Here is a 19,108-nt window from a genome sequence, read left to right as displayed (position 1 = left end):
ACAAAAGTGCAGGAACCCGGAAACTTTTTACATCAGATAGGAAACGAAGAGGCAAGCAGGGAGAGATAAGAGGGTGACGGGGTTGCAGATAAGAAAAGAAGCCTGTAGTTTACCTGGTCCCGGAGGTCAGGTGGGCTTGTAACACTAAGCAGGACAAAGCAAACTGGAGTATTTTGCTGTCCCTGCTTTCTGGCTGCAGACACTTCCTTTCTGCTGGTGGCGTGACTGTAGAATTCCAGAGATCTCTCTGGCAGCAGCCTGTGGGGCTTGTTGCTGAGATAGTGCTGAGTCTAGAAAACAGAGGCTTGACAACTCAGTTCCACACCCCCTCGAATGTGCGCCGGGGGAAGGAGTCCGCAGCAGGAAATCCTCCATATGTTTTCCTTTACAACAAGGAACTTCAGAGAGGGAGTTCATTTCTCTACCCACATCCTCACGTTGCTGGAATCCAGCACCGGCCTGGATGAAGGACTGTCACCCAGAGTGGGAGCACACACTCTCCAGCAGAAATAGGGGGCCGCATCACAGATGAATCTGATGACTTGGGAAAGTTGGTTGTTGTTTTTTTTTTTTCATGTGTTACTTGTGTGCTGGACTTGGTGTGTTTTTGTTTGTAAGGACGGGTTTTTGTTTTTGACTACCTCCTAGTACAGTTTGTTTTCTTGGTGAAATCACTATCAAAAGAAGATTTTTCAAGGCCTTGTCTTAACCTGAGGACCAAAGGATTCTAGTTCAGATCTGAGTCTTTGCTCTGACACCAAACAACCTTGTTTGAAATTTGGGATCACTTTAAAATATTACTGCAAGTAAGTACTTTGTCTTTGTTGCTCTCTTTTATTCCTTAATCTCTTACTAAGCATCATTTTCATTGCCTTGTATAGTCACGATAAAGTTATAAGTTGGGCTATGAATATAAGTAAAACAGTTTGCCAGTTCATAGATTTATTACAAGAGGAGTTCAGAGGGTTCTACTCTTAACACTGTTTAGCAGGTAGCAGGGAATATTCATAGTCATGTTTATGTTTTTATGTCGAGAATCATTTGATTTCATTAATGTTTCAAGTGAATATCTTTTGCCTCATTTGCTTCGGTAATATGAACGATAATTTAGATTGGAAAATAAGCAAGTGAAATATTCTTCTGAAAAGAGAGCATTGTTGCCCCAGCAAACAAATCAACTTCTGGTGACTTCTGTGGAATAGTTAAGCAGATTTTCCTGGAGAACCTGTTTATCTAGAGAACAAAATTAGCTAAGATGTTACACTTATGAACCTCTTCTGAATGAAATGATGTTGCAAAGGTGCAGGAGAAAAAAACTGACTCTGTGGACAAGGGCATGGAAACATTCAAGGGTTCCAGCTGCTATCACTACTCCCTGGCTGCACTAAAGAACACAGCCCCTAGTGTACATCCCGGTGCAGACTCCAGGGTTCTTGGAATCCCAGCTTTCAAACCCATCTCACTGGATAGAGATACACAGTTCATTCGTAATCATAGAGGCAACCCTATAGTGGCCACTATGCCCACCCTTGCCCTGACCTCTCCTCTCCACCACCCACTTCTTCAGGGTGCATAGTCTCTGTAAATCATGTCCTTGTTCAGGTCAGTTCCCCTTTCCCAGCGACACGCTGGAGGAAGAGTTGGTTGCCGTTGAGTGTTGTCTGGTTTGTCTTTCGGTAAGAATGAGCAGAGCAGAGAGCACCCACTTCAACCAGTCAAGCCTTGACCCATGTCATGGCTTTGTCCAGACCAACATGTATGAAATGAGCTAATGAAAAGAAAAACAATGAGAAAAAGCCTTTCTGTGAATGTAGAGTACTACCTTCTTCCCTCCAACTTCACATAGACTTGGGGCTGGAGCAATAGCACAGCGAGTAGGGCAACCTAGGTTCGATTTCCAGCATCCCACATGGTCCCCTGAGCACCGCCAGGAGTAATTCCTGAGTTTAGAGCCAGGAGTAACCCCTGTGCATTGCCGGGTGTGACCCAAAAAGAAAAAAAAAAAAACTTCTCACAGACTTTAGGTTATTCTCAGCCTTGCCTGCGAAGAATCACAATTCCTGTTCTTCACTGCTTGCTAAAGCCAAGTACTCCAAGTGTTGGCCTTGGTACAAGTTCAAGATCATTTTCCAGGGTCAGGGAGATGGCACATTGCATAGAGCACTTTTCTTGCACGTGGCCAACCCAGAGTCAATTCCTAGCATCCTCTATGTCTCCTGGGCCCTGCCAGATGTGATCCCTGAGTGCAGAACCAGCAGTAATCACTGAACACTGCTGGGTGTGGCCCAAAAACTAAAAATCAAAACAAAAACAAAGCCAAACATCATTATCCACCAGATACTTTGTTCTTTTCTCCCAAGGGAATTGATAGTATTCAAGATCTATAGATGTCCTTCAAATTATCCCCTACATGTTGCAGGATAATTCAATGTAGCCATTGTAGCCATTGGATAAAATCCCAGGATAATAGGAACATGTCCACTTTCAAAAGTGCTCAACAGAAAGATGTCATCTCGGTGTCCCCAAAAGTGATCTGGACACTGGTGAATAATGAAGTCAAATGATAATCTAGACTTTATCTTCTAGACTGGTTTGTTACTTTGCTTTCTGGTTTAGTTGTGTTTGAGGATTGGGCTTCTCTGGAACTGTGTTGGTCCAGCAAGTCTTTGGGTGTTGACTACCAGCAGCTATGGTAAGTCAAGGAGAGCCGTGAGAATATGGACTTTCCTATCTATCATCCTCTCTCTTGGCCAGTTAAGAAAACATACAAGGGGTAGGAATGTGGCCCAGTAAGAGAATGAATGTCTCAGATGAGTGAGGCTTGGGTTTAAACTCAAACACTAGTTAAAAATATTATAGACTTTTCCCTTTTTTTAAGGGATAATTGACTACCTGCTAAATAAAAGTGATTCTGTGAATTCCATTTCCTCCAGTGGAAATGACTTTGTTGTATTTTAAAACGTCATCTCTGAACCTCTCGGTAACTTTACCTTGTGAGGGACCTGGTTACATTGGCTCTTTCATACCTCTGTCCTGGACAGACCTCAGTGCCATGTCCTGTGGCAGGGTGATGATGACAGCATGTAACAAATATTATGCTCTTTGGTCAGGTGTGGTACTAATTATTCAGTAGTTCTTATATAAAACCATCTTCCTTGCCATTTCTGTCATGCAGGTGATGTGAGCATTTCATTCACATCATGCAATGGTAGAGACCCCTTTATTTAAGAATGTTTAATGATTATTTAAGAATGTTCCCCTCAACTTGCATCCTTTTGTTTGTTCTCATCATTATTTCCTCGATTCAACTGACTGAATAATGAGATTGTGGATTATTCAGGCTTCCTTTTATATTACTTAAATTAGTGCATAGCATTTCTGGCAGGAAATGGGTAATTTAGATAAGGAACAGGATGGGATAGTTGAAAGGAAAATTGGAAATGAGCAACAAATTTTGGGTGCACAAACTAGAAATGAATTTCATTTCACTGTGTTCTACATTAATCTCTAGGTAAAGTTTTGACTTCAGCGATGGCAGGCTTCTCTGTATCTCTTATTGGTATATTTTAACCTTGGTGGCTAAAATCATGGAATCTTGGGGAGAAAACATCAAATTAGTAAGCAAATATGTTTTACTTATTTGTGTTGGATCAGATAATTTCTGGAGCAAATATGACACTTAAATAAAGATAAAGTCTATCAAATTACCAGATGTTGGCAGGGCTTGGTGTAAGTAGATTCCGTATTTGTGTAATCATTAGACAGGTGTATAGTTTATTATAAAATTTACTGTTTTAAGAAAAACATTATTGGCATATCACTATTCTGATAAACTGTAAGTGATCATTCAAGACAAAAGGCAGAAAACAATGAACAGATGAATAAAGAAATAATAGAATTATAGCTTTAGAAATGGGAGTCATTAGATATTTAATAATACTTTTGTTCTTTTATTTGTAAAGTGGATTTTGGTAATACTAACTTAAGGTAGTTTTCCACATTTAATACAACTTTGATTCAGTGATGTTTACTGAAAATCTCTTTATCTCAGGAATAGTCCATATGATAATCTTTGGGAGCAAATGTCATCTTAAAGAATGAATATTTTTTTGACGAGAGTGTCAAAGGAAGGTAGCACTGTAGCACTGTCGTCCCATTGTTCATCCATTTGCTCGAGCAGGCACCAGTAACGTCTTCATTGTGAGACCTGTTGTTACTGTTTTTAGCATATCAAATATGTCACAGGTAGCTTGCCAGGCATTGCCCTGTGGGCAGGATATTCTTGGTAGCTTGCCAGGCTCTCCAAGAGGGGGTCAAAGGAAAGTGAAAATTTATATATAGAAATACAAATCTCCTCACAACTTCAAATTCATAGAAATTTAAAATTAGAATTAATTTTGGATCATCTTATCAAGATTTTCTACTATATTAAAAAACTGTGTTAAAAAGATGTACACAATGTAATTTGTCAAAGCTAGTATGAGAATTTTATCTTCCAGATTTCAAATCCAATGTTAATTTAATTGGTTTAATATTTATACATTTATTCATTTGTTCATTGATTTGCTGGTAGGGGCATACTCTAGAGTGCTCAGACTTACTCTAAACTCATGGATCACTCCTGGAGGTGCTTGGAGGACCATATGTGGTGCCAGGGATTCAACCCAGGTTGGCCAAATGCAAGGCAAGCACCTTACCCTTGTAATATATCTCTGGTGCCGTGGTTTACTTTTTCATTTAACACTTTTTAAATAGTGTTGTTTTTGTTCGTTTGTTTGTTTGTTTTGCTTGTTTGCTTTTTGGATCACCAGTAATTAATTCTCAGGACTTACTCCTAGCTCTCTACTAGGGGATCCTCCTGGAAGGTCTTGGGGGCTATATGAAGTGCCAGGGGATCAAACCTGAGTCAGCTACATGCAAGGCATATTCTCTACCTACTGTGCTATTTGGCTCTTAATAGTATTAATTTTTAACAATTACAAAATTAATAAATGTATGCCACCATGATGATATCAACAGCATTTTCTTTTGCCTTTTAAATATTTTAACATAAAATATGTCAAACATACAAATATCTAGGTAACTAAAACTAAAAACCCACCACTAAGGTTAAGTATGTTATTTTGTCTTCTTTAGGTCAGTTAACTTACCTAATAAAATAAAACATAATATTAATACAGTCAAAGCATTACTCCCTTTCTGATGCCCTTCAAGACAGACTATAACCCTAAAAATATGATATATCGCTATAAAGTATACTTGAATATTTTTTCTATGTATGTGTATGTGCTTAGGTGGTGGATCTTGACCCAGACATAGATATACCTATAAGTGGCTTATCTATTTGTGTTTACTTTTTCTCCGTGTATAAATTTTTAAATATGTAAAGCTTTGTTCGTATGTATTCTTGTTTAGTTTGTTTTGGTTTTGGTTTTTGAACCACACCCATTGATGCTCATGGTAACTCCTGGCTCTGAACTCAGGTATTACTCCTCATTGTATTCTGGGGGCCATAGGAGATGCTGGGGAACCAAGGTTGACCACGTGCAAGGAAAGTGCAGCAACCTCTCTCCAACACCAGGAAGGTTACAGGGGGTATTTCCCCCCTCCCTTATTTTGGGGGGCCACACCCAGTGATACTCAGGGGTTACTCCTGGCTTTGTGCTCGGGATCACCCCTCGAGATTTTCAGGAAATCATACAGGATGTTGAGGATCAAACCCAGGTCAGCCACGTGCAAGGCAAGTGTCTTATCCACTCTACTATTTCTCCAGCCCCATCTTTATAACTTTCTCAAAATTCAACATTAATTGATAGATGCAACCACACTGCTACATACAAAAGTATCTAGTCTGTTTATTTTAACTGCAATGTAATATCACAATACATGAATAATCCAATTGAACTGTTCATATTTCTACCTAGGAAAATCTGGGTTTTCTCTGTAGTTTGCTATTACAAAATGCTACAGTGATCCGTGTATACATATTCTTAGACTGATGCTATAATTTCTCTAAGGGGGTTCTTAAAAGTTAAATTGCTGAGCCATTGGGTATACATATCTATACTGGATACTGCCAAAAGCTGTTCTTCAAATGATTCTAGTTTATCCACCCCTCAGTGATGTGGAGCAGTAGCACCAAACTGACTAAAGAAAGAATCATCTAGGGAACTTTTTACAAGTACCAATGTCCAAGTTATTTTTTTCTTTTTGGGTCACACCCAGCGATACTCAGAGGTTATTCCTGGCTCATGCACTCAGGAATTACTCCTGACGGTGCTCGAGGAACCATATGGGATCCTGGGAATCGAACCCAGGTCAAATGCGTGCAAAGCAAACGCCCTACCTCCTGTACTATCGCTCCAGACACAATGTCCAAGTCTTATGCCAGACCAATTAAATAAAAATTTCTGAAGCTAAAATCCAAGACTTGTATTTTTTCTAAGTTCCTGGGTGATAATTTTATATAATTAGGTTTAAGAGCTGCTGGATTCACATTTCTGTTTCTCCAAATTTTTTCTCAATATTTGATATTATTAGATATTCTATTTTGATAATCTCTCAGGTATTCAGACTTTCTAATTACTGGTGATGCTGAGTATATCTGAATAATGTTATTGCACATTCCAGTTGAGAATCATATGTGATATATGTTACCCATTTTATCTCTTTAATTGCCTTTTACTGTTTATTAGTAGGCACTTTATATTCTGGGCAGTAATTATGAAGGAGGCATATGATTTGAAAGTATCTACCCCAGACAATAACTTATCATTTTGCTTATTTGTGATATCATCATATAAAAGCTTACGGGGGTTAATTTGGTTACAACTGTCAATATTTTTCTTTGCGACTTGCGTGTTGGGGAATCTTAAGAAATATTTTCCCATGCAATTTAATAAAACTGTTCTTTAGTTTTATTCCACAGCATTTTACAGTTATATTTTCCACAATGGAACTTCAATCTGTCTAGAATTATATTTCTCTATGGTGTAATATATTATCTCTTTTGCATAATAAGCAATTGTTCTATAGAAAATTTTAATTAGTTCATCTTTTCCCTGTAGTAGTAATGCTATTGAGTGCCCATATGTCTTTTACCCAATCTATTCTTGTATCTGTACTGCAGTTTTAACTATTATAGTCTTTTGATAAAGAAACACATTTTTATAACTTTTCCACAAATGTCTCTTCCCTATTCTTGAATACTATATGCCATATGAATGTAAGCATCACTATTTCTATTACATTTAAAAAATTATATTGGTATTTGCATTAGAATAGGTGAAGATAGATTTTAATACATTATAGATTTGTTCCTGATATTCTCTTTTTAAAAGTCTCTATCTGATATATAGTTAGCCTCCTTTTAGGACTCATACAGTTACTTGTGTCTGCACTTTCTCTTTTTATTTGTTTTTTTGTTTGTTCATTGAGTTCTGTTTTGTTTTGGAGCCATACCTGGCTGTGCTAAGGACTTACTCCTAGCTCAGGGATCACTCATGGCAGTGTTCAGGGGACAATCAGCAATGCCAAGGATAGAACCAGGGTCTGCTGTATGCAAAGTGCCCTTTCCACTGTTTCTATGTCTTTTTTTTATTTAACACACTTCCCAAGCAGTGTTCACAAGTCTGAGTCACTCCTATGTATACTCTTCCTGGCTGCTCTGGCCTGATGGTTCAATTCTTGGGCTAGCAGACTACCAAGGCCATATCTAGCAATGTTGGGAGTTGTGCCACGTCAAGAATTTTTCCAGCATGGGGGGCTGGAGCAATAGCACAGTGGGTAGGGCATTTGCCTTGCACACGGCCGACCTGGATTCGATTCCCAGCATCCCATATGGGTCCCTGAACACTCCCAGGAGTAATTCCTGAGTGCATGAGCCAGGAGTAACCCATATGCAATGCCAGGTGTGACCCAAAAAGAAAAAAAAAAGAATTTTACCAGCATGCTAAGTAAAATGAGTCCAAGAGAGAGGGACAGACGTAGAATGACTGCACTCATTTGTGGAATATAAAGTAACAGAATGGGAGAATATCACCCAAGGATAATAGAGACAAGGGTCAGGTGAATCACTCCACAGCTTGGAAGCTGGCCTCACATGCTGGGGGGAAAAGGCAGCTGGGATAGAGATGGGACTACTAAGTGAATAATGATTGGGGGGCTCACCCAGGATGGGAGATGCATGCTGAAAGTAGACTATGGACCAAATATGATGGCCACTTACTACCTGTATTGCAAACCATAACACCCAAAAGGAGAGAGAGACAGAGAGAGAGAGAGAGAGAGAGAGAGAGAGAGAGAGAGAGAATGTGCCTGCCACAGAGGTGGGGGTGGAGGGTTGGTGGGTGGGGGGTGGGGGAGTGGCAGGAGGGATACTGGAAACATTGTTGGTGGAGAATGGGCACTGGTGGAGGGATGGGTACTCGATCATTGTATGACTGATATGTAATCACAAGTTTGTAAGTCTATAACTGTTGTCTCACAGTGATTCATTAAATTTTTTTTTTAATTTTCTGGGGCACTTTCATGAATGCTCTGCTCCTACATAGGAATTTAAACTCCAAGATTTAGGTTACTGTAAATACCCTAAGTGTACATCAATAACTTTTTGTGCTTTGGTCATATTACTTTTTAAATCATGTGTCCTTGTGTTATTCTGTACCTGATTCATTCTCTCTCTCTCTCTCTCTCTCTCTCTCTCTCTCTCTCTCTCTCTCTGCTTCTCTGTCTTTCTCTGTCTCTGTCTTTCTCTCTCTGCTTCTATCTCTGTCTTTCTCAGTCTGTCTTTCTCTCTCTCTCTTTCTCTCTCTCCCCAAGTTCAGTAATACATTTGAAATAATGATATATTTTATCTGTTATTTGAAAGGCTTGCAGTTAAAGTGTTTATGTTTCTTAAGGAAGAGTCACCACAAGAAGTCTGACTTTCACCTTTTTCACATTAAAAGAGGTCTCAAAATTCACAAATAATATTCTCCACTCACAGATTTCTGCTTCTATAGAGTAGCAGTCTGCAAAAAATCATCTTGAGAATTATTAAACTAATGTAACCTTGAGTGTTTTGATATATAACTGCTGAGGAATTACATTCCTTTGAACTTCTAACATAAACTAAGTTACAGTCTGGAGTCTTGAGAATACAAAGGTGGAGTTGAGAAGGGGTTCTATCCTACTTCGAAAAAAATTTCAGGGTGTGTACTGTAGAGTAACAAATAATGTTCTTTTTAAATAGAATTAATGTCTTTTGCTTTTCTTATTAGAGACCAGGAAAACACAGTTCTGAAAGTTCTAATTTAAAAACTCAACCCCTTTCTAGTTTTAGACTACTGTAATGTTTCTACAACCTTGAGACATTTTTGTAAAACATCATATGACTTGCAGTTCTGCGAACAAATCTTCGGGATCAGAGTTGTTTGATGTTCAGAAGATACTCTCTACTTATCTTAACCATTTACTACCATAACATCTTACCACCTCCCTAGATAAAAAACCAACTGTTCTCAGCATTTGTTTCTTCCTGTTGCTAACATTTCTTCATCAGATTTCCCAGCATATAGTTTTATGACATGCCAAAAGTACATTGCTGGACAAAATAATTAGTTTCATTGAAAGGAGTATTAATTATTGAAGACCATATAAATAGGACATATTTCAAAATATACACTGTTGAAAGTTTGTAATAGCTTCCTCAGGGATATTTTGTCGCAAAATTTTTGGAAGTAACAAGTTAGTAATAATAAGTCTGTTAGAAAACATAATTAAATAAAATAAAAGTTTTATTTATGTATACGCATGTGGCAATTATTCTTTCAACACTTGATATCCAGAATTATTTCTGAAGCCTCACCATGTTATTTTAGATTAGATATCTAAACAAATTATTGCAAAAATAAATACATATCCTGTAGGAATTTTATCCTGTGTTTGGAATGAGGTGGAGCCCCTTGTTAGCTGCATGAACAGAGAGCATAGACTCTGAGTCTATTTTCTTAATTAAGAATCACCCTTTCAAATCCTTCTCACTGGTTTTTCCATGGCAACAGTCCCTACCCAAACAGATGTTCTTCTACATTTTAAGTGGTGTGCCAAAACATTAGCCTAGACTTGACCCCCTTCTTGGAACATGAGAGGTAGACAAAGGTCAATAATCATTTCTAGAAAACTATCCGGCATGGTCTATACCTCAGGTTATGTAACTTGCCCTTAAACATAATGATGTTTGTCATTTAAAATGACTAGGCTCAGCAGGACTCATGAAAAGGTTTAAATCCTTATCAGTCGGAATGCAAAAGTCTGGCTCCAGAAAAATGCTGACCTCAACATTTGTGTGCTGTTTTGTTGATCCTGTCTGCTTCTGCACATGATCTACTGATGTGTGGCTTGGCATGCCATAGAGATTTATTCATCCGTGCTATCGTGAAAGGGGCTTCCGGGCCTCTGTATGTGCTACAGCACATTCCTCTAGTTCTCAGGGGAAAAAATAGCTTTTAATTGGCATCTGTGACTAATGAGCATGAAGTCCCAGAGGAAAGGGGCAATGTTCCACCACCCATGAAGATGAGTGGTAAACTCCAGACTCCTCAAGCTTGAACCAGAGGGCCAGAGGTTTGAGATAAAACACTAATGGTTTCATGAACTACATGAATAATTCTTAGCCATATTAAACTGCATATTTAGTGTTGTTACCTTAACTGTCATAACCCAGGCTATTACAGGCAATATCTCTCTTTGCTAGAGAATCGGAATTAACCCACTTTAGCTAAAGTTTAGTCTGAGTATCTTTCCTCCACATAATTTTTTCCCTCTTTGGAGGAAGTATATCTCCTCCTGCCTTGGGTCATGTGGGCTGAAATCAGTGCTGGCTGAAGATGAGCCTTCTAAAGTTGGTGAGAAAGGATCAGAAAAATCCTAGAGCAGAACTTTCTGCCGGTGGGCATCTGTAATTTCTGGCTTTTCATTTCAGCATTCCATGGTATGCCTTGCTGCAGGGTAATTGCGAAGATGTGGCTTAGAGGAAAAGCAAGATGAAGAACTCATAATCATTACTTGTTATTAATTGGATTTGATCAAGGAGGTCACAAGAAGTAAGGCTATTAAAACTCAGTGCGTGGCTGAGATCAGGGGATGGTCTTTCCTAAGACCTTAGAATTGATGTGTCAGAGGGATACCTAAAAGACTCATTTGGCCTTTGCTGTGGTGGTAGACTTTGTGTCTCTAAATAGGAAACAAAGGTGATTATGAAGACATAGTAAATAAAACTATTTTAAATATCTTTAAAATATGTCATCAAAACTATAATTAAATGACTACTATTTCTAGTTCCACTGATCTTGACTTTAGAGTCTACGTGGTACTCTACCTACCTTGTCCTGTGTATCTGTATCCTATATTTCTACATATTGATGTTGTTTCCTTTATTATTTTCTTTTACCTATCGTTGGAAACTTGGGTTAAACTTCCTGTCATCCTCTGAAGATTGGCCAACCAATTACTTTGTCATTAAACTCTTCTTTTTTCCCTTTTTCAACCCATTCTGTTGGCTTTTTCTTACTCTAAATTTGCTTCAGATTCATGTTCTCCTGGTTCATGGTCCAGAGGTTCTGTATCACATTACCTGTTCAGTTCCCTGTGTCCTTTCTCATAAGATCTGCTTCCTTAGAATCTGCATTCTAAGCAGTAGAAAGCTGCTGATCATTTTCTCTCACCAACTCTCACACAAAAATATGTCTTTTTACATCCTTCTCACTCTTATTGTGTGAGTTGTAACTTAATATTCCCTTTTAATGGAAACTGCCTTGATTGGAACTGTTGAGTGATTTAAGCTACCACTAGCTTCAAAAACATGCTGTGATTTGAGCCGTACCCATCTTCTCTATGAAAGCGTGTGTAATTGGCAGTCATTGGGACCTGTTCATTTTACTAGACATCATAGTAGAGGCTATTTTAAGGCCTTTATCAGTAGTATTCTGTGAGAATCCTTGAATCCTTAATCTGCATAATCAGTAGCACAGAAATTACAGATGGTGAATGTGAAATGAACTTCTAGTTAATGTATATGTAGAACATAGGGTTTGCAGAGCACCATGGAGTTACTGTATTATAATTTATGAAATGAAAGTCATAAAGAAATAAGCATTCAAGAATCACCCAAAACATGTAAATCATAAAACTCAGAATGATACTCATAAGAATTACCTTTTCGTGTACCTTGTGGTTGACATATAGTGAATTGTTTATAAATATTAATTTTACTATCATTTAAATATGTTTTAGTACAATGTGATTAATTACTATCATCAACTCTTCCAGCATTTTTTTCTATGAGATCACTACCTATGTTAGGTTTTCTGCAATAATTGGTGATCAGAGCTCCTAAAACTGAATCTTTTAGTGTACAGTGCAAACTCCCATTCCCTTGACATAGTTAACAGACAAAACAATTGAAGCTTTTTTAAATGGTTAAAAATAGTGATAAATAGTGAGATGATAATACAGGTCTTTGGATTGCTACATGAATTATTTAGTTAAAGCATAATTATTATAATTCATTGTTAATGCTTATTCAAACAGATGATAGTGAAAGATAGGCAGTCACTTTCTGATGTTTTATTAAAAGTAGGATAATGCATTAATACCTGGGGTGGATTTAGAGAATCCATCAGGCTTTATGGACCTAGGCTTTTGCACTTTTTTGGCACATTCCCTTGTGCTTTGATTACATGGTTTTTCTTTTAAGATGTTTTTATTTTTAGAATACCAAAAGCCAAGAGATTCAAATTTGACCTTGGAGTTTAAAACATCATCCCTTTTTACCAGAGTTTACTGATCCTCTGTTATTTAAAGGCCAAATGGAAGTATTATTGTGAAAATCTGAAAAGAATGTCAGCACTAACATCGTATGGAGATCACATTTTCACAGAAATAATGATTCCAAGTCTTGTAATTTAATTTACATGGTTGAATGAGCTTGTCTTTCTCCTACTCCAGAAGCACAGCCTACCACATCCTGAACTGTAGGCCTTCAGAAAAAAGACCAAGTCCCTGAGTTAGTATTCCATAATTATACTCACTCCACATCTTCCTACCCAGGAACAATTTTTTTAATTAAAAATGAATTCTAAGACTACAAGCTCGTTCTTCTTCAGAAAATGATGGGAGAGGTAAAAATTACTCTGCAGTTCTTTTTAACTAAAAATTAAATCTCCTGACCTAAAAGAGAAATAAGACTTGTATTTCAAGTGGGGGCATGTGAACCTTCAGAGAAAGAAATAGATTGTGTTCCATAGAATCCAAGGAAATATTGAATTTTGGCACTATATCAGGGGAGCTGTGGGAAAAAACGCTTAGAGGAGAATTTCCCTAGTTCGCTTTTAGTAGTATATTATTAGACTCTAGCCATCTGTGTTAGTGGCATGGTTCTGTAAGAAACAATCTCCTCATGTCAGTGGCTTTTCACTAAAATGTGTATGTTACTTATCGTAGAATCCAATGAGGCCAAGATGGGAGTTCTGCTCTAAGAAGTCAATCAGGGACTCCCAGACTTCTATTTCTGAAGCCCTATCTCTGCCATCCAATTAGAGCAAATCACAGAAGACTTTCCATAAGGTTTTCTGGAGCTAGACCTAAATGGGCTTAAGTCTGCCCTCATCCATTGGCCAGAACTTAGTCACATGACCTGGGAACTGAAAGGGAGTCTGGGAAATGCAATCTACATAACTGCCAAGAGGAAAGGAAATAGTATTTAAAGACTTCTGATACATGCTCAATGGTTTTAGATTAGGAATTACCTTCAAGGTATGTGAAAATAGCTCTCTGTTTGGTCTTGAGCACTAGTAGTATTATGTCAGTAGCAGTAGGAAAATCTTAGACGATAGCTACCAATTTCGGAAGTTGCAACTCTATTACCTTTGGGAGAGTGCTCAGTTTTAGGTTCTTGGAGGATATTAGAAGACACAGATGTTGTGTCTGCCCTTGGGCATTATATAGTCTCCTAAACCAATAGATTGTCTAGAATACATAGCTGTGTTTAGGCTTATACAACAGGATATGATATAAAATCTTTCTACTGAGATTCCAGTTCCAAAATATTGAATATTTAAAATTCCAAAGTAGGCTACCAGATCAAGGTGCAGATTTTCAAAAGAGGATCCAGAAAGGGTCCTATGATATAAATATATCCCAGCTACAAAGAGTTCTTGCTAAAGGTTTAGCTAAAAGCTAAAAGGTTCTTGAGAGTGAACTTTGAGAGATTTCATTAGTTCTATTTTTTAACATATTTAAATCATACCGTCTTTTCTTTCCACATCTCTTAGACCATGTTTTCCCATTTGCAGTAAATGTAGAATTTTTTTACAATTAAATGACAGGAAAAGTTGGAAGCATAGAATGAATGTCTTAAGTGGGAATGAGCAGAATCACCCTAGTTTTCCTGGCATTTTCCTCAAGCTAGAGGAAGAACAAATCCTTTTGATTAGGCATAAAGTGACAATGACAGGCAAAAATAATGCTCCTTTGTGACTCTGCAGCCTGAGTTGATTTGTTCAATGTGCCATTTGAGTTTGAACTCTGGGAAAGTACCCCAGAAGGAGTACAAATAAATTGCTCTGAGAACAAATAAAAGTACTTGCCACTGACTGGAGTGAGTGCTAAGGAAGGACTGTGTGGAGAAGGTAGAGCTTCCAGACACTGAAGATGAGCAGGAGTTCATGCCAAAGGTTTAGGTGGGGTCCGGGGTACGAGAGGAAGATAGGCAACCAATGCGGCTTTGTTCATGGCACTTCTAGTGCAGCAAACAACGTTAAATAGCCATGAATGTGTCTGTGTAGGTTTATACCATTTGGATGAATGAGATGATAATGGGGAGTTTATGAATGGGAAATGTCTGTGCCATCTTTCAATTTTGTTATAAGACCAAAAGTTCTCCAAAAGAAATAAGTTGTCCCCGATTCAAAAAAAAAATCCCAAGTGGACAGGAACACCTAACAGACGAATGAAGAGTAACCGTGAGTTTGGTTTCAATCATGGGGCATCAGTGAGAACCAGCAGTGCCGACTTCCAGTTTGGGTTTAAGACATACATGAAACCTCAGCAGGGAATCTGCAGAAAAGGCAAGGGGTTCAAGGAGCAGACCATTGACCAGCGCAAAAGGACAACTCTTGTGACTGGGCTGGCCTTGTCCATAGGTCACTGAATGTCTCATCTGAAGTCTATCACAAGGTAGAGAACGCACATTCTTTTCTGTCTAGGGCAGGTTGATATTCAGGGATCAGGACACTGATGTGATACATGAGGTGTGAGTTCAAGCAACTGTAGGCGGTGGGGACAGGAAATATAATAAGTTGTACTTGAAGGTATTTGTCTTCTCTTGGAGTACATTTGGGAATCAACACACAGATGACCCCGTGTAGTGCCTGACACAGAACTTCAGATCAGAGAAAGCCAAGTCGCTCCCTGGTCCTACCAGGGAAAAAGGGGATGGAGATTTCTAATAAATAGGCTGGTCATGTGATTGTGTTCCTATCTGAGTGGGAGGAAGAGAAACTCCATTCCATGCACCAGTGGAATGGAGAAGAGTCAAGAGGTCAGTGAGTTTTGGGAGCTCCTCAACACTAAGTTAAGAGTCAGGTAAACTCACCAGACAGCAATCCCAAGCCTGCTGGTCTGAGGTAATGTTGGTGCCGGGGCTGAGTTTGCAGGTCATGGGTACAAAGGGTCTGAGGTGGTATTCAAGGCAAGTGAGGCTGGAGTGATAGCACAGTGGGTAGGGCATTTGCCTTGCACGTGGCCAACCTGGGTTCGATTCCCAACATGCCATATGGTCCCCTGAGCACCACCAGGAGTAATTCCTGAATGCAAAGCCAGGAGTAACCCCTGTGCATTGCCGGGTATGACCCAAAAAGCAAAACAAACAAACAAATAACAAACAAGGCAAGAGAAAAATGGAGGGTGCTGAGGAAGTGTACTAGTTGAGGTGCTGGGAGGGTATTCCCGTGTGACCACCAACTTTTAAGGAGGGAAGAGCTAAAAGAGAAAAAAATTTTATCTCTCTTCAGTCATGGAAATAGCAGGAGAGATGTCCCAGAGTGAAATATGCATGGAGCAAGAGCTGAAGGCAGAAAGGAATGGTAAAAGTCAGGAGACTCACAGCTCTGGTGCTCAGCTCTCTGGGCCTTAGCTGATCCATCTATCAGAGGGGCTAAGAGAGGCACTTCACTTGCCCACAGGCAGTGATCTGAAACAATATCATCTCTCCTCTATTCAGCCCCAACAGTAAAATCAACAAAATTAGTCATTGGGGCAATCGCTGTAGATATTATGACAATCTTGGTGCTAAAAAATTTTTAAAAAAAGAGATAGACAGTACTTTGCTCAAGCTTATTCAGCAAATACATCCAAATGTAGTTTGGATACATTTTTAATACGCTTGACATTCCAGTTCTCTTCCCAGAGAAATGAACATGCAAATAAAAGAGGAGGATAATAGAATATATGATGTGCATTGGATCAAGCAAGGGTGGAGAACTCACTAAGAAAGAGAATAAAGAAAGCGCAGGAATTATTTTAAAATAGCAATACGGATTTGTTCAATGTTGGGAGAAAGAATATGAACTCCATATGCTCCGGGGTCTATTCGTGCTGGTGCTATAGTTTCTGAAGTCGGCAAACATCATAAGTAATTGATGTTTGCAAAGATAATTCTGAGTCATCAAGAAATGGATAAATTACATCCAGAAGCCTCTGTGGTATACAAGGCACAGGAGGGAATTGGGATGCATCTTTTAAGCTCTTTTTAAAGTTACAGAATTTTAAAATATAAACCTATGTAAGGGTTATCCTTCATTGGATGACCATTCATTTGTCCAGTATTTGTCTCAGTCACAGTATTCTTAGACAGATCCCCTGTAACTATCAAAAATGTAAACTATGATTTGGAGCTAGTGAGGCTCTCCTCATGACTCAGGAAGCCCCAGGGTCACTTCTGGTCATACCCAGTCAACCAGGACAGTGGTTCAATGCTAGGGTCTGAGAATGTGGCACAGCTCTGACCCTGTAGTGCCACTGTCTACCAGGGCTTCCCTGGCAGCGCTCGGAGGCCTGTACAGCTATAATCTGTCAATGTTTGGGAAACCATGGGGGCCCAGAAATCAGACCTGGGTTTGTATTAACCCCCAGCTCCGGGGCTACTACATGGTCCCAAGAAGAAGACACGGATTAATCCTTTGAAATTATTACTATTATTCTTTCCCTGGTTCCTAGATTACTATTCTTTAAAAATAAAAGGGCGGGGGGGGGGGGGAATATAAGCACATCAGAATTATGTTTAATAAAAGCCTGAAAACTTTACACTGGTGAGTCTTCCATTGCTAATATTTTTGTGATTTCTATCTGTCATCTATATAACTATTTTAATGAGCTGTATGATAATACAAGGCATGAGGGACAAAGAGATAATATAATGGTTGAGTCACTTACTTTGAATGAGGGCAACATCAGTTCAATCCCAGGCACCACACATGATCCCTCATGCACCACCAGGAGTAAACCTTGAGCACTACTGTGTGTGTGTCCCACCCCTCCCCCAAGTAATAATAGTAATAGAAGGAAACAGTCTCCCTACTTTGTAAACAAGTAAGACACACCACCAATGGCACCATATTTTGAAATTGATTTTTCTATAAAATGTTGACTGAGGTTTTAAATTTATGCCCCCAAAAGAAGGCATTGACTAACCCTTTGAAATTAACTTAAATAAGAAACTGGATAATCCAGGTTACCCACGTTGACTGCCTGCAAAAACACTGAGTTTAGCCTAAATGTCAAAATATTGTCACTATTTAAAAGTTTGTTTAAGGGTGAGAGAGAGCTCTCATGCTTTTCATGAAGGTGGCCTGGATCTGATCCGCACCCCCACAGAGTTCTGTAAACACTACTGGGAACAATTCCCATATCACAAACCAGGAGTAGCCCCTGAGCACTTCCAGGTGTGACACTCCCTTCCCAAGAAATAAAATCAATTAAAAGATGGTTTAAAAATGCATAGGTTTCCATGACATCACAGTTCAATGTGTAGTATCAAAGGTGCCTTGAATGATGACAGTGCCTCTGAAGGGGTTGGCATTCCCTGAGCTAGGACATCGTAGCATATTTGTTTTCTAGCTTATTTGTGTGGAGTTAGTTGGAAAGAGTACCAACAGCTCTTAATCCCGTTACAAGAGTGACTGTGGGTGTCCTCATCATCACTTTGGAGTCTGCCTTAAAGTCAGGAGAGTACAGAGAGCTCAAGCTCACACTCCTAGCTGCTATTAGGATCAGAGCTTCTGTCTGCCCAGGGCGCCTAGGCGGCTTGATGACGGAATCCTGATGAGCCCCATTGACTCCAGGTGCCCGGGCTTGTAGCAGAGTGTCCCGAGGCCCAGGAGAGCACACTCCCCGGTGAGTCAGAACAGAGAGCTTTCACCCATAGCATCATCCGCTGCCCTCCATCGTCGTTGAAAGGCTACATGTCACAAAGAACTGCATTAAGGTAGGCAGAGAGCCAAAACATGTTTCCAGACTTTGTTTTGAATTGTTATGAGCTGAGTTCATTTCTTGAGCATGTCGCTTTAAAATATAGAGCCCAATCAGATGATTACATAAATTATTATAAGCCACTTATAATTCTACCAGGATGTGTCAAGCCTGAACTTGAAGACAGTGAGGACAGTCTTGATTTTGAAAGTTTTGGCATCAAAAGTATCCTGTTCATCCTAATAACTATGAAACATTAATGCTCTGTTTATTCCCTTATGAAACTGATGTCATGACATCATGTAAAACCCTTTTTTGTGTGTGCTCAGGCTCTTTAAAGACAAGGGTTTAAGTAGACATGTCAGTTCACATTCGGCATTTTTTTCCAAGGCACAAATGAAGTTAATAGGGATGTTTTAATCACAAAGGAGTTTTGTCTCACTTTAAATCATATAATTTAAAATATAAAATTAATATGCTCTTTATAGCCTATATATCATTCAACTCTATATTACAACTCTCTATATTACATTATAAACTTAAAAATGGAGATAAATAGAGAAAATAAGTTTAAATCTAAAGATAAATGCTATTAAAAAGT

General features: G+C 38.9%; 1 protein-coding gene across 2 annotated transcripts in view; it reads left to right on the top strand.

Moving 5' to 3' along the window:
- KIAA1217 (KIAA1217 ortholog) overlaps positions 1 to 19,108 on the top strand; it is a 750,771-nt gene that overhangs the window by 356,567 nt on the left and 375,096 nt on the right. The gene's annotated exons all lie outside the window — the stretch shown is intronic.

This window comes from Sorex fumeus, unplaced genomic scaffold (assembly GCF_029834395.1).
Source record: "Sorex fumeus unplaced genomic scaffold, SorFum_2.1 ptg000007l, whole genome shotgun sequence".
Taxonomy (NCBI): Eukaryota; Metazoa; Chordata; class Mammalia; order Eulipotyphla; family Soricidae; genus Sorex; species Sorex fumeus.
This window is presented reverse-complemented; position numbering and strand designations above follow the sequence as displayed.